Source organism: Nannospalax galili, unplaced genomic scaffold (assembly GCF_000622305.1).
Source record: "Nannospalax galili isolate Female #2095 unplaced genomic scaffold, S.galili_v1.0 scaffold2324, whole genome shotgun sequence".
NCBI classification, from domain to species: Eukaryota; Metazoa; Chordata; class Mammalia; order Rodentia; family Spalacidae; genus Nannospalax; species Nannospalax galili.
In genome coordinates this window covers 509,416-519,581 of record NW_008351545.1, presented here as the reverse complement: position 1 = coordinate 519,581, position 10,166 = coordinate 509,416, and the positions used below count along the sequence as shown (strand labels likewise).

General features: G+C 40.0%; 1 pseudogene; it reads left to right on the top strand.

Annotated features, from left to right (window-relative positions):
* LOC103746341 overlaps positions 1–9,197 on the top strand; it is a 13,778-nt pseudogene extending 4,581 nt beyond the window's left edge.
* Positions 9,198–10,166: the final 969 nt, after the last annotated feature.

The window sequence follows — 10,166 nt, the reverse complement described above, 5'->3', positions numbered from 1 at the left end:
ATATATACATACCACATTCTTTTATATTTTTTATTTATGGTAGTGCAAACATGTACTTAATTAGCATTTAATCAATAACCACTCTGTTTCCTCTTATTGAAACTAAGTCATATATGGATATATATTTGTTCCTATGCAAATATTCTTTATAAGAAATTTCTGAGAAGTAAAATTAATGGGTCAAAGAATTGTGCATTTACAAAATTTCTCAAACTTTGATAAAACTGTCCTTCAAAAGTATAAAACTGATGTATAGACCCATATACAGCGTGTAAGTGTGCCATTTTCTAATGATTTTACAGACTGAATAAATTTGAAAAAATTTACGTGTCATATTTCAGGAAATTGTGTCTCATTAGTCTTCATACTTTGTATGATCTTTCTGTTTTGTCTTGTTTTGATTTGTTGTTTTGTTTTGAGACAAGTTCTCATGTATCACAAGCCAGTTAAGAACTGTGTAGCTAAAGAAAATTTTGAACTCTTGATTCTCCTGCCTCCACTTCCCATGTACTAGGGTTACAGGAAGAAGAAAAACTTTCCATAATAAAAAACTACTCAGGAAATTTATGCCCACAAAATAAGTTCTACAGAGAACACTCAATGGAATAGTTCAGTCAGAAGAGAAGTGTCCTGGATAGCTTCAGTTGTCAGCTTGACACACCTGAGTAGAGAGAGCCTTAAGTGCAGGATTGTTTCCATTGCAGTGGCCTATGGCCATGTCTGTGGGGCATCATCTTGATTGTTGAGTGAGTGGGAGGGCTCAGCCCCCTGTGGGTGGTGTCACCCCTGAGAAGGTGGTCCTATATTGTATAAGAAAGCAAGCAGAGCACGGGCTAGAGGAGTAAACCAGTAAGCAGCATTCCTCCATGGTCTGTGCTCCAGGTTCCTGCCCTGAGCCCCTGCCTTGACTTCCTTTGATGATGGACTGTGCTTGTAAGCCAAACAAACCCTTTCCTCCCCAAGTTGGTTTTGGTCAGTGTTTTTATCACAGCAATTGAAAGTAGAATAGAACAAGAAGATTAAACAGGGCACAAAGAATAAATAAATTAAGTAATAAATAAATGCCAATAAATAAATAAATAAATCCCAGAATAGTCAACCAAAAGAGATCTAAGAAAACATGACAACACCAACATAACAGGAATTAACAAACATTGGTCAATAAGAATCCTCAATATTAATGGTCTCAACCCTCCAAAAAAAAAAACATAAGACTAACTGATCAGATTAGAAAACAGGATCCATCAATTTTTTTGCCGCCAAGAAATGCACTTCACCAACAATCACTGATGCCACCTCAGGGTAAAAGGATGAAAAAAATAGTCCAAACAAATGGAACTAAGAAACAAGCAGGTGTAACTATTCTAGATCTGACAAAATAGACTTCAAACAAAGACTAGTCAGAAGAGACAGGAAAGGTCACTTTACATTCATTAAAGGAAGAATCCACGAAGATAAAATGACAGTCCTAAACATATGCATTTCACATGGGAGCATCCAATTTCATAAAAGAAAGTCCATTAGCTCTAAAATCTCATATTGATTCCAACATAGTGGTAGTGAGTGACTTCAAGACCTGCTGTCATTAATAGGCAGGTCAACAGGCAAAATCTAAACAAAGAAACCCTGGAGTTTATGGTAATAAATCAAATGAACTTTATGCACATCTACAGAACATTCCATCCAAACACCAGAAAGAATATTTTCTTTTCATCCGCCCATGATCTCCAAATTTGACCTCATATTAGAACACAAAGCAAGTCTCCACAAATTTATGAAAATTTAAATATCATCTTGGATCCAATCTGACCACAAAGGAATGAAGTTAAATATCAACACCACCAAAAATGGGAAAAAATATACAAATTCATGGAATCTAAACAACCACATGATCATCTCATTAGATGCAGAAAAGGCCTTTGACAAACTCCAACATCCATTCATGATAAAGGTCTTGGAGAACGTAGGCATAGAGGGGACATATGTCAGCACACTGAAGGTAATATATCACAAGCCTGAAGCCAACAGGCTTCAAAATAGTACTGTTCAAAATAGTACTTGAAGTCTTAGCTAGAGCAGTAAGACAAGCGAAGGAGATAAAGGGGGTATGAATTGGAAAGGAAGAAGTCAAAGCATCTTTATCTGCAGACAATATAATTCTACACATAAAAGATCCTAAAGACTCCACCAAAAAAAAACTCCTAGAGATGATAAATACATTCAGCAAAGTAGAAGAATATAAAATTAACAAGAGCAGTCAGTGCTCTTAACCGCTGAGCCATCTCTCCAGCCCCCCAAAATTTTTTAAAAATAAATTAAAAACAGAAACAACTTTAAATTTCTGAAGGAAAAAAAACTTTATTTAATTAGTAGCCATTAACGGTCTGAAAAAAGTAGAATTAAACAAATTTTAGAATGTTTATAAAATAACCTTGCATCTACTGTTATGTAAGAAATGAATGTTATGACAAAAGAGGCTATAGATTCAAGAACTCTGACAGAGATAGGCATGGAGGCACACGTCTTTAATTCCAGCACTCAGGAAGCAGAAACAGGTAGATCTCTGAGAGATCAAAGCCAGGCTGGTCTACATAGCAAGTTATACTCCAGTCAGGGCTACATGAGACCCTGTCTTAAAAAAAGAAAGAAATAAGAGACTCTGACTTCTGTGCATAGTTATATGCTTATAATTCCCAAACCTCAATGGAATGGCTTACTTTCCGGGGAAACACTGCATACCAAAATTGTCTCAAGAACAACTGGTCTACCTGGATAGATCCAAACCAGAGGGAAAATTTAAAGAAGGTTAGTGGGCTGCCTTCACTAAAGGCTTCCTCCTACCTCCCATGATTTCCTAAGTGAGTTACTTCAGCCTTTCACAGAGCAAATAATTTCCACAGGACAAAACCCTTCAGAACATTAAAAAATGAAAATCTTATCACTTCACTTCACAAAGCCAGAAGGACTACTGATGGAATGTTTTGGATAACTATCAAAAACATGTTGAAAGAAAGATGCCAATCACAGAGAACAAATTGGTCCCATTTATACGAAGTTCCAGAATGATAAAAACGGAACTCTGCTGAGAGAAATCAGGAATGGTTTTGTCCTAGTTTGTTTCTCCATCAGCCTTCCTATATACCAACAACAAATATACCAAGAAAGAAATCTGGGAAATGATTCCATTCCGAAATCAATGAAATATCTTGGAATAAAGCAAACAAAGTAAGTGAAGGACCTGTACAATAAAAACTTTAAGGCACTAAAGAAAGAAATTGAAGAAGATATCAGAAGATGGAAAGACCTCCCATTCTCATGGATTGGCAGGATTAACATTGTGAAAATGGCCATCCAACCAAAAGTAATCTACAAATTCAATGCAATACCCATTAACATTCCAACACAACTCTACAGAAATTGGAAAAACAATCTCAAATTTCACATGGAAACACACACACACACACACACACACACACACACACACACAAACTCCAACATAGCTAAAATAATCCTGAGCAATAAAAGAAATGCTGGAGGGATTACCATCCCTGATTTCAAATTATACTACAGAGCTATAGTAATAAAAACAGCATGATACTGGTCTAAAAACAGAAACATTGATCAGTTGAATAAAGTTGAGACCCAAATGTAAAAGTCAACATTTAAAAAGTCACAAAGGAGCCAAAAATACACACTAGAGAAAAGACAGCATGTTCAAGAAATGGTGCTGGTCAAACTGGAGAGGGGTATATAGGAGAATGAAACTAGGTCCTTATCTCTCGCACTGCACAACCTCAAATCCAAATGGGTCAAGGACCTTAACATAAGACTTGATACCTTGATAGAGGAGAAAGTTAGGGAATACATTGGCACTTATAGGCACAAGAAAGGACTTTCTAAACAGGACTCTTATTGTACGAGCATTGTCCGACAATCGACAAATGGGACCACATGAAACTAAAAAGGCTTCTGTGTATCAAAGGACATCGTCATTCACATGAAGGTGCAACCTAAAAAATGGGAAACAAAGTCTTTACCAGCACTACCTTTGACAGAAGGTTGGTATCTAGAATATACAAAGAACTCAAAGACCTCAAAAAAACAACCAACCAATTAAAAAGTGGGACAGGGAGTTTTGTAAAGATGAGACACAAATGGCTGAGAAATTGTTTTAATATTTTATTTTTATTATTTTTATTTTATGTATATGAGTGTATTGCCTACATGCGTGGAAGTGCACTCAGATCATGCAAAATGCCCACAGAGGTCAGAAGAGAGCATTGAATACCCTGGATCTGGAGTTATGGACAGTTGTTAGCTGCCATGTAAGTGCTAGGAATCAAATCTGGGTCCTCTGCAAGAGCAGCCAATGCTCTTAAGTGCTTGTCTTAGTTTGTTTCTTCATTGCTGTGACAAAATACTCTGACCACTACCAACTTGGGGAGGAAAGGGTTTATTTGTCTTACATCTTAATTCATCAGGAGCCCAAGGTAGGAACTCAGGGCAGGAACTTGGAGGCAGGACCTGGAGCACAGGCCATGAAGGAACGCTGCTTACTGGCTTGCTCCTCTGACCCTTGCTCAACCTGCTTTCTTACACAACATACACCCACCTGCCCAGGGGTGGCACCACCCACAGTGGGCTGGGCCCTCCCACATCACTCATCAAGAAGATGCCCCTCAGACATGGCCACAGGCCAGTCCAATAGAGGAAATTCCCCAACTGAGGCTACCTCAACACAGGTGTGTCAAGTTGACACTAAAGCTATCCGGCACAGTGCTGAACCATCTCTCCAGCCCCCTGAGAAGTATTTTTTTAAATGTTCATCTTTAGTCATCAGGGAAATGCAGATTAAAACCATATTTAGATTCCATTTTTCCCAACTCAGAATGGCAAAGGTACCAAAAACAAACAACAAATGCTGGCAAGGATGTGGAGAAAGGGGAACTCTTATCCACTGCTGGTGGGAGTGCAAACTGGTGTGCCCACTATGGAAATCAGTGTGTAGATTCCTCAAAAAGCTCAAAATTGATCTACACATGACCCAGTCATATGATTCTTGGGCATATACCCAAAAGATCCTTTACCCTACTTCAGAAATACCTATTTATCCATGTTCATTGCTGCCCTTTTCATAATAGCCAGAAATTGGAAACAACCTTGATGTCCATCAACTGATGAACGGTTAATGAAGGTGTGGTACCTATACACAATGGAATATTATTCAGTTCTTACAAAAAGACAAAATTATGAACTTCATATGTTAATGGGTAGAACTACAAACAGTCATCCTGAGTGAGGTAAGCCAGACTCAGAAAGACAGATGACACATATTGTCTCTCACAGCTGGATGCTGGTTTTGAAATCTTAGATATGCCTGTTTCAATTTGAAAATTCAGTGAGGTCAAGAAACTAATAAATGTCCATGGGTTGGCGGGAGAGGCTTCCTGGCAGGGGTGCTAGAGAGGTATCAAGGGGAAAAGGGGAACATTAAAGTAGGACAGGCTAAACGGGGCAGGGAACGGGAGGGCAGGGCAGGGGAGAGGTAAGTAACACTATGGCCTTTAGAAAAAAAAAAAAAACGTGGAACCCTATCATAAAAAGAGATTGAAAAGATTTACCCTGGGGCTGGAGAGATGGCTCAGCAGTTAAGAACACTGGTTGTTCTTGCAGAAGACCCAAGTTCGAATCCCAGTACCCACATGGCAACTAACAACTGTTCGTAATGCCAGTTCCAGGGGATCTGACAGCCTCTTCAGTTCAAGACCCTAAAGATGTGTCGGAGCTGCTCATTACACCCTGGTTGCTAGGGACCATTTTGCCCCACCAAACAGTAAGAATGTTTTAAAATGGGAATAAATCATCAAATAGTGAGATTACGAGCACCTCCAACCTCAGAGGGAAACTTAAAAGAGCCTGTGCTTTGACTCTTCTCAGCTGTTTCCCATCAACCCCAAGAATTCACTCACTTGCAACACCGTCTAATTACCCAATGGAGGGAGCAGTCCCGGTGGCATCAACAAGAAAACAGACTACGCCAACTTCCAGCCACTGTCCTTACTGCTAAGAGGTCAGTCCTCTGTTTCCCCTCTTATCTATAAGAGCACCTCACTCACCTTGTTTACTTTTAGGGTCCACAGGAAGTTCTTGCTATAGGGCTTTGTTTGACAGGTCCAGAAAGCCTGTGGAAGGCTGGGTATTTGGCCCAAATGGCAGGTAGAAGGGAGATTGTTCATGCTATTTTCTAGTTCAGTTGCCTCTTGACTCTGTAATTTAACTAGGTTGGGCAATTATTTCCTTTTACTTTTTCACTGAAAAAGTACATAGTACATAGTACATATTCTTTTCATTTTAAGCAAGTTATAAGAAATAAATGGCTTTTTACTCATTAGTCATCAAAAAGAAACTAGAATCTAACACAGGAAGAATTGGGACTTGATTGGGTTTTGACACGTTGAGATTTGGTAAGCATTTCTATATAATTTCAAATGTCCTAGCTTCTTACTTTCTACCTGTATCAACTACATAATCACCCACAAAATCCCAGATAACAAATCAAACCATAGGGGAAAAAATTAATATGTGTTCTTCCAGTGTTGTTGGGATAAGTTAAAACCAGGTAAGCCTAAATGACTGGAGAAATAGGGACATGCTTCTTTCACTTTGCTGTATTGTCAGAAAAAGTAACTTACTGTAGGACCTTCAAGTTGAGACATTTTCACCAAAGTGTATATTTGGAAATGAAGATATCTGATAAAAGCCATCAAATCTTGCCTTTGTTTTTTCCCAGTTTACTAACTGAATATTCTATGGTTAGGCCTTGCCTCTCTAGATCATACCAAAACCTAGACACGCTGTCATAGCCCCTTAGAAGTTCGTGTCATTCATTCTGACCAAAGCTCCAACAGGACTGAGAGTATGAGGCATGTTGTGTGGACAGCTCTCTCCCTCTCTCTCTCTCTCTCTCTCTTTCTTATCACCCCTGGTTCCCTCAAATCCAATTCCAAATGTGTTGTTTATGAATTCAGCTCTCTTTATTCTCCGTAGTCATATTAGTGTCCATTTTTAAATCTGTTTTTAAATTACAATTTTTAATATCCTTTTTACTTCCCATATTCTCCTTCCCTTTCTCCTCATTCATCCCTCTTGCCATGTACCTCACTTCTGTAAAATCATTGTTTTGATGTTTCTAAGAAGCTAATAGAAGACAAAATTTAACCAAGTTGCTTTATTTTTCTAGATAGAATATCCCCATAACCTCAGCAACCTTGGGTGCAGCATTCTGTTAGAGAGCCGAGTTGACAACCTTTAATCAGAATTATGGTCTGAGATATTTCTTAGATATAATTACACTTTACCTAAAAAGTTAATATGGGCCCTGTAAAGAAAATGCTTGTGTATGTCACGTTAATAAGGTTGTCAGAGCTCAGGGTGGGCGGCAGTACCTGAATCTTACATTTTTCAAAAGCTCAGGTTCTGATTTCAGTCTTGGCTGTCATATTTCAAAGATCTATTTGTTTTCATTTTATGTGTATATGTGAGTGCTGCATGTACATATGTGTGAGTGCTGCGTGTGTGTGTACATATTCATGCCTGGTGCCTGTGGAGGCCAGAAGAGGGTGATAGGTCCCCTGGAACTGGAGTTACAGGCAGTTGTGAGCGGCCATGTGGGTACTGGGAACCCAACCCTGGTCCTCCGCAAAAGCAGCCAGTGCTCCTAACCCCTGAGTCATCTCTCCAGCCCAGTTCTCACATTTTTCTAAGGTCATTGAAAAGGAATGCCTCGGCCTAAAGAAATGTGGTTGAGCCAAGGTAACTCCTTATAAATATGTTCGTGAAGAGGGATCAGCTGTGATTAATACTTAATAAAGTTAAAATACTTTGTCTTAGGAATCATGTAGAGAAAATTTCTTTTCAATGAAAGGATTGTCACTGTGTGTCCTGGCGAATGCCTGTGATATCAGCACTTGGGAGGAAACAGAAGAATCAGGAGTTCAGTGACATTCTCAGCTACATAGGGTGTTCAAGACCAACCTAGACTATGTGAAATCCTATCTCCAAAAATTAAAAATTAATTCATTAATTAAAATTAAAAGGAATTTAAAAGTCAATTTCCCAACATGAAATAAGAGAAACCGATGATGAAGAGTTTATAGAACTGGGCGGAAGCTACTGTGTTAGTGAAGGTTGTCAGATTTTATGCCTAAGTGTTCTTCTCCAGTGTTGAATGGTTTTTAGGAATTATAGATAAATACTTCAGGTTTTGTTCCCACCAGCTGCACAGATCTGCCGACAAGAGGAAGACCATGGAAAAGACAGCTTAGAGCACGGCTTCATCTCGGTGGGCTTCTCTGACTGCCCCCGACTGGAGATGGTGCTCTTCGTAGTAAATCTTATTCTGTATTCGGCGGCCGTGCTGGGCAATTCAACCATCATCCTCGTGATCAAATTGGAGCCTCGGCTTCACACCCCAATGTACTTCTTTCTGGCAAATCTCTCATTTCTGGATCTCTGCTTCAGTAGCAGCTGCACCCCACAGATGCCGGTAAACCTCTGGGGCCCAGGTAAGAGGGCCCCAGCTATGCTGGCTGTGTGGTCCAACTTTTCTCCTTTCTGTGGGTCGGGGGTATTGAGTGCATCCTTCTGGCAGTCATGGCTAACCTCTGCACTACATGGTCGTTCTGCACCCACAGCTGTGCGTGCGGCTGGTGGCGGTGGCCTGGGGGAGCGGACTCATCAATGCCATCGGCACGTCACCACTAATGATGACCCTGTCCAGGTGTGGCCGCCGCCGAGTTAACCATTTCCTTTGTGAAAGGCCAGCACTGATCGAGATGGCCTGCGTGGACGCCCAAGCGGTGGAAATGCTGGCCTTCACCTCCGCCATCCTCACTGTCCTGCTGCCCCTGACTCTGATCCTTGTCTCCTTGGCCACATGGCCGCAGCAGTGCTGTAAGTCGGCTGCCGGGAGACGGAAAGCCTTCAGTACCTGCAGCTCCCACCTCACCGTGGTCTCCCTGTTTTACTGCAGCATCATCTATATGCACATGCAGCTGGGAAACGGCTCCTCCCAGGACCAAGGGAAATTTCCGACCCTCTTCTACAACTTGGTGATGCCCATGCTGATCCCGCTCATCTATACTTTGAGGGATAAGGAGGTGAAGGGCCCGCTGAAGAAGCTTTTGGGAAGGCAATGATGGGCGGAGAGGTGGATGCTGCTACAAATTTTCAGGAAATTTCTTTCAAATACATTTATTTTTGCTTATTAATAAATCTGGCTAATGTATTTGACATGTCTAGTTTTTTCTTTGTTTCTTTTCATTTGGTTTGAGACAGAGTTTCCAGTAACCCAGGTTGACCTCATCTTGAGCTCCTGATCCTCCTGCCCCAATCTCCCGGGTGCTGGGATTACATGTGCATACAAGCATTCTTCACTGATTTTTGGATATTTTGTTATTGTTGTTGTTGTTCTTGTTGTTGTTTTGATACAGGATCTCCCTGTAGCCCCAGATGACCTGGATCAGATTGGCCTTGATCTCACAGAGAGTCACCTACCTCTGCCTCCCAAATGCTGGAAATAAAGGCTTGCAATGCCAGGCCCAGTTTTTGGATATTTTAGTATGAATAAAAATGCCAAAATGTATCCAACATTAGCATGAATACCAGGATTTAGCTACCAGGATTTAGGTAAATCTTGGTTTCCTAGAACAATAAACTAAGCTATTATGCTGATCTCTGTATTAACCAGTAAAAATAATAGTCAATTTAAAGGTTAATGGCTGATGTAGATATAAAATAACACTGTATTTTACATTTATTCAATTTAATTAATGAAATAACAGATGTAATAATTGATTCAGCAAAGTCAAGCATGTAATGTATGTAAACAATGAAGAGGAAATGTCAAAATAAATGTGCAAGTGGAGGTAAAATTGGCTTTTTCTAGTATGACAAAGAAAAGATAATGCAATCAATTTCAGAAGGAAAGGAAGAATGTATTCATTCTCTCACTGGGGAGTTGGCATTATGTCTGCAAAGAGGAAAGGAATTTGTAGGGACCATTTCAGAGACAATCTACCATAAGCTTGGAAGCTAGGGAAGCATCCTAGGGTTCAAGTATGTAGCTCAGCAATAAACCCTTGCCTTGAATGCACAAAGCCCTAAGC